Below are 6000 nucleotides of genomic sequence, written 5' to 3'. Positions count from 1 at the left end.
TCCAGGGTTTGTGCTCTATCCATTGTGCCACTTAGCTGTCCCAAAGTAAGAGGTTTTTAAAAATAAACTTTCAGGTGAGATTTTTACCAATCAAAAGTGGAGTAATAAGGAATATTTATTTTAAAATCATCAATGTTACATGTACTGTTAAGACATGTTCATCTAAACAGGGGCTTTCCATTTGTTCATGAAACAATGAAAATGGTATTTAAGTCCTACCTTAAGGAAACTACTAGATCCACAAAGGTGAAGCATTATGCCTAATCCCTTTATTGTATTTAGTCATGCAATTTGGACTAGGTTCAGTTCCAGGGAAATTGAACTCTAATGAGAGGGAACTGTTCCCATTGACTCATTAAGTCCCTTGGAAACTTGATGATTTTTTTTCTTATTATTATGATTATTATTCCAGATCATATATCCAGTATCACTATATAATGTAAATTAAATGTGGGACAGGTGATTTAAGAAAGGATTTGATTACTTAATATAATTATTATAATTTACTACGAAGCTGATATTTAAATATCATCACAACATAAAGCATTTTTCAGAACTGTTAATTGGACAGCTTACATTTCACTTCAGCTTGACAATGTTCAAAAGAATATCCTGATTCACATGTGGAGATAAAATGGGGCAATTATCTTGGTTACCAGATACTTAAAAAAAATTTAATTGCATTTTTCTGGTTATACATATATATTAACTTTATGAATCATGTTGGGGGAGAAGAATTAGAATAAAAAGGAACAACCATGAGAGAAAGGAAAAAAAATAGAAAAAAGAAGTGAACATAGCATGTGTTGATTTACATTCAATCTCCATAGTTCTCTCTCTGGTTGCAGATAGCATTTTCTATCCAAATTCTATTGGGATTGCCTTAGATCATTGAACCACAGAGAAGAACCAAATCTTTCATAGTTGATCATCACACAGTCTTTCTACTTCTTGGTCATATTCTTTTTTTTTTTTTTTTTTTTTTTTTTTGTTGAACTCATATTTTTTTTTAAATAACTTTTTATTGATAGAACTCATGCCAGGGTAATTTTTTACAACATTATCCCTTGCATTCACTTCTGTTCCGATTTTTCCCCTCCCTCCCTCCACCCCCTCCCCAAGATGGCAAGTAATCCTTTACATGTTGAATAGGTTACAGTATATCCTGGATACAATATACGTGTGCAGAACCGAATGGTTTTCTTGTTGCACAGGGAGAATTGGATTCAGAAGGTATAAATAACCCGGGAAGAAAAACAAAAATGCAAGCAGTTTATATTCATTTCCCAGTGTTCTTTCTTTGGGGGTAGCTGCTTCTGTCCATCCTTGATCAATTGAAACTGAATTAGCTCTCTTTATCGAATAGATCCACTTCCATCAGAATACATCCTCAACCAGTATTGTTGTTGAGGTATATAATGATCTCCTGGTTCTGCTCATTTCACTTAGCATCAGTTCATGTAAGTCTCGCCAGTCCTCTCTGTATTCATCCTGCTGGTCATTACTTACAGAACAATAATATTCCATAACGTTCATATACCACAATTTACTCAACCATTCTTCAATTGATGGGCATCCATTCATTTTCCAGCTTCTAGCCACTACAAACAGGGCTGCCACAAACATTTTGGCACATACAGGCCCCTTTCTCTTCTTTAGTATCTCTTTGGGGTTGGTCATATTCTTTAAGAAAATTGAAGTAATCACAATCAACTAGACCTCTTACTGTACTTCTGAACTACTAGAATTTGTGAAGTTGTTTCTACCAGATTATCTAGGTTGACTATTAAGCAAACTTATTAAAATTATTTTCTTTAATTTACTTGGTTTGTGTAGATACCATATGCTGTTTTTTAAAATATATTTCCACATTTATCATGCTGCGCAAGAAAAATCAGATCACAAGAAAAATCAAGTCAATAAGGAAAAATGAGAAAGAAAACAAAAAGCAAGCAGACAATACCACATTCAGTCCCCACAGTCCTTTCTCTGAGTGCAGATGGATACTATATGCTGTTGTTGTTTTCTGCCTTTTGTTTTTGAAGAGGACCAATGATATTACAGGATGATGTCTTGATTCATGCATGAGTTGGATTTAAGTGAGGGAGAGCTACACAAAGTCATCAGTCTTACTCTCTCTTCCAGAGTCATCAAAGTCCAAAGGCAGGATAAAAGTCAGGATCACTGACAATGGCCCAGATTGCAGTGGATGATCTTGAAATCTTCAATGTGTCACCAAGCTCTGAGCAGTAAGTTTCATTGGCCCTAAGAACAAATTATTTATTGCTCCCTCCCCCCCACCCCCCATTCTGCTGAGGAAAGCCTTCACATACTTCAGGTAAACCTCCCCCTAACTCCTTGATGGATTTTAGCCACTATGACAAGATAATTTACTGGAATTTGGCCTTTATGCATGAATGAGCTTCTTTTTATTTTTTTAATTTTAAAGCTTTTTTTTTCAAAACATATGCACAAATAATTTGACAACATTGACCCTTGCGTAGCCTTGTGTGTCAGATTTTCTCCTTCTTCTCCCCACTCCCTCCCTTAAATGGCAAACAATCCAATATATATAATACATGTTAAAATATGTTAAAGAAAAATAAGATCAAAAAAAGAAAGTAAATGAGTAAGAAAACAAAATGCAAGCAGGCAACAACAAAAAGAATGAGAATGTTATGTTGTGATCCACAATGAATGAGCTTCTTGCAGCTGTAGGTGAGAGTGGAGTGGCAGGCAGATATCAAAAGTGGATGAACTTCCCTGAAAAGGGTTCAGAAAGTCTTTATAGCAGAGGTACTAGTCCTTCCCGCTCACCCCACATACCCTAGATATTATATGAGAAAATAATGGAGCTATGTAGCCTTGAGCTACATTACATGGATTTAAAATTAAATTGTAGCAATCCTTAGAGATCACTACTAACTCTTCATGCCTGCTCATGATAGGGATTTTTCAGGTGGATATTATGCTATATAAAAATATAATTTGTTGATTACCTAGTGTAGTAAAATTTTATTAAAAAATTTTTTGTTGTCAAAATATTGTTTTTCTTCTCTGAAAACATATAATTGCCATTTTCCTTAAACTATAATTTTTAGCCAATCACATGATTCATTGATTGGTTATAGTCTCAAGCAAGCCCATGTTGCCTCATTTAATGATACATTTACTCAACATTATTTAGTCTGGTTTCCAGTGAGCTTGCCATGCTTGAAAACCACCTAATTTAAGGACTTCCAAACTAGTAACGAAAATTGTCATAAGTATATATTGATAAGTAAGGCATCAATATCTCAATAATGACTTTAAAATGCTATCAAACTTTCTAGTTAGAAATCCTTCAGTTATATTCTTCAATCAAATTTGTTTCCAAAAGTTATATTTATGTTTATTTAATGGCACATCAGTTTGAATGTCAGTTACTTGGTGAAATCCAGTGCGGGTTCTTGGGAATGTTTTTTGAATTTACATCTCCAGAATGTTCACATTGTTTTGTTAGAGAAAAGTGTTCAGTTGACGTAGTGGTTAATTGTCTTAAATGTGAAGGCTCATAGTATATAAACACGGCGTAATCCCAGTACTCCAGGATGTGGTTGAGTGCACAGACATGTAGGAAGAAGGGGATGCATGAGTCAAATAAATTTAGGGTTTTGAAATTGAGAAAGAGAACAATGGGTTCCAAACCCACTCTGATGTTTCCTAACGATATAACCTTAGTCATACCATTTTAATTTTCTTGAATTCCACTTTTCTTCTCTATAAAAACAAAGAGGTAGGATTAGGTAGCCACTAAAGTCTCTTGGAGCTTTTAAAATAAGATTTTGTAAATGAGAATGTTGGTATAATTAGAATTTCAATGGATCTGTGAGCACTCCTTCCAATGGTTCATATTTTAGCCCATCCAACCTTTCGCATCCTGTGTAACTCTTGCCTATGTCCTTTCGTAAATCCTTCTCAAAAGCATCTGCCCAAAGTTTTGGGATTTTTTAAAGTTCTCTTAACATTGGACATCATGTCTCTATGATAACACTGTTAATACCACTTTAGAAAGGAAATATATCTCAAAATTTTAAGTATTTAGTACAGGTTGACAATAAACATTCTTTGACACCTTGAGAGGAGGGAAAAGATAATTTAAAGTAGACATAAGACAGAATTCTCTCATGTTGAGTAAATATAAGACATTTTTACAATAGGACATAAATTTACATATTATTTTCCTATAACTAAAACATACAAAAATCTCCATTTATTGTAATTAAATATATCTTTCAACCATTCAATTAAACTACAACAATAATTTATCCAGTACTTGCCATATAAAGCCACTTTACTAGATTCTGAACATACAAATACAAAGAATAAAACAATCCTGAGTAAGGATTGCTTTATACTATGTATGTTTATCTCCCAAGATAGTCTGGCAGACTAGGTACTTAATAAGTACTTACTGAGTGATTAATACAAAGACCACAGAACAAATAAGTAAATAATTCATACCCTCAAGTTGCTTTTATTTTCCTGGGAGTGTGCAATAGAATTAGATCTGTTAAATTAAATCTTCAATGGATGAATATTAGAATTTAGTTTTCTATAAGAATGGAAAAAAAATTAAGTACAAAATAATCAAGCAACTTGCCCCATTAGGTTGTAGCAACTATTTTGACACTCCCCATTTAAAGCCCTGATTAATGAGATATAAGGGAGTGAACATGCATTATTATCAGAGATCAAAGGACATTGGGATTGGAAATAACAAGTTAGAGCTCATCCAACTATTAGGGACAGTGAAACCAAGGCCTAGAGATGGTCCTTATGATGCTTGTTTTAGTGAAGACAATATTCTTCTATTGCCACATGCTACTTATGAAAATTCACTAAGGGAGTCACATCATTTTGGTAGTATGATACTAAATGGTATAATACTAAATCTTTGAAGTTAATCTTTTTACAGGCAAATGGGCCTTTCCACAATACCATCCCTCTGTCTGATGCCATTATCAGAGTCAGAATATTAGTCCAGATAGACCAGGAAGCTTAACTTGGCTAGCTACTCTTAGGATCCTTTGTTGCAATATCGATGAGGATATAGGTAATTCCATTTACTTCTAAGATCCTCCTTCCAACTCATAATTTCTTCAGATGCCTATCAAGTTGTTTGTTGCTGCTAAAAGAGTAAGGAAAGCTAGAACAAAGCTAGTTTTTCGATATAGTGAAGTAAAGCCCTCCTATCTTCATTAGCAAACTCTGGATTTTATCAGCTAGACCACCCTTAAGCACTGCATTTTTCTATAAGCAAAAGCAGCCACTTATTGCCGCAGGATCCCTTCCTAGTTCCATTCCTCCTTCCAACTTCTTAGCTGCTCTCTAGCTTGGCTTCCTGGGAGGAAATAATGTCAAGGGTGGCCATAAATGTTCCCAATGTGGATTTTGGAGAAGAATGTCTTGACCTTGAGATGTCAGGTCCCCAAAGGGTAGAAGTACCTGTCTAAAATGCCTGATAAACTTTTAGAAGATTCTCATCTAGCAGACACATTTGAAGTCTCCGATAAACTCTTAACCAGAGGAAATAGGCCAATTGACTTAAATGAATGTGGACTTTAAATGGCTTCCTACAGCTCTGTGAATTGCACAATCTTGAATCAAAGCTCTGAGTTTCCTATGTCATCAGTCTGAATGGCTCTGTGAGAAAGAACATTTATAGGTCTGTTTCTTTATTGGTCAGTATCTATGGAGAGACTGCCAGAAATGAATGGACTTCAACTTCATATTTCTCATTTAAAAAAAAAAAAATGTATAGTATACTTTGCAGATGTGCATTACTAAATATAAAATTTTCATTGCCATAGAGGGGAATGGAAAGAGTTCTGGATCAAGTTCAGATTTGGGTTAGAATCTGTTTCTATCTTTTGCTAGCTGAAATCCAATTTCTTCATTAGTAAAACTGGGGTAATAATACTCTCACCACCTGTGTCACCAGGGAAGTAAGGAGGAAAA

General features: G+C 34.5%; 1 long non-coding RNA gene across 1 annotated transcript in view; it reads left to right on the top strand.

The window, feature by feature from the left end:
* The first annotated feature begins 1911 nt into the window (after nucleotides 1-1911).
* The window catches only part of LOC127540434 (uncharacterized), a 44586-nt gene continuing 40497 nt past the window's right edge, over nucleotides 1912-6000 (top strand). The window contains exon 1 of the long non-coding RNA XR_007948140.1: nucleotides 1912-2249. This is a non-coding gene — a long non-coding RNA (uncharacterized LOC127540434). The remainder of the gene's footprint in view (nucleotides 2250-6000) is intronic.

Source organism: Antechinus flavipes, chromosome 6, assembly GCF_016432865.1.
Source record: "Antechinus flavipes isolate AdamAnt ecotype Samford, QLD, Australia chromosome 6, AdamAnt_v2, whole genome shotgun sequence".
In the NCBI taxonomy this organism is placed as follows: domain Eukaryota; kingdom Metazoa; phylum Chordata; class Mammalia; order Dasyuromorphia; family Dasyuridae; genus Antechinus; species Antechinus flavipes.
This window is presented reverse-complemented; position numbering and strand designations above follow the sequence as displayed.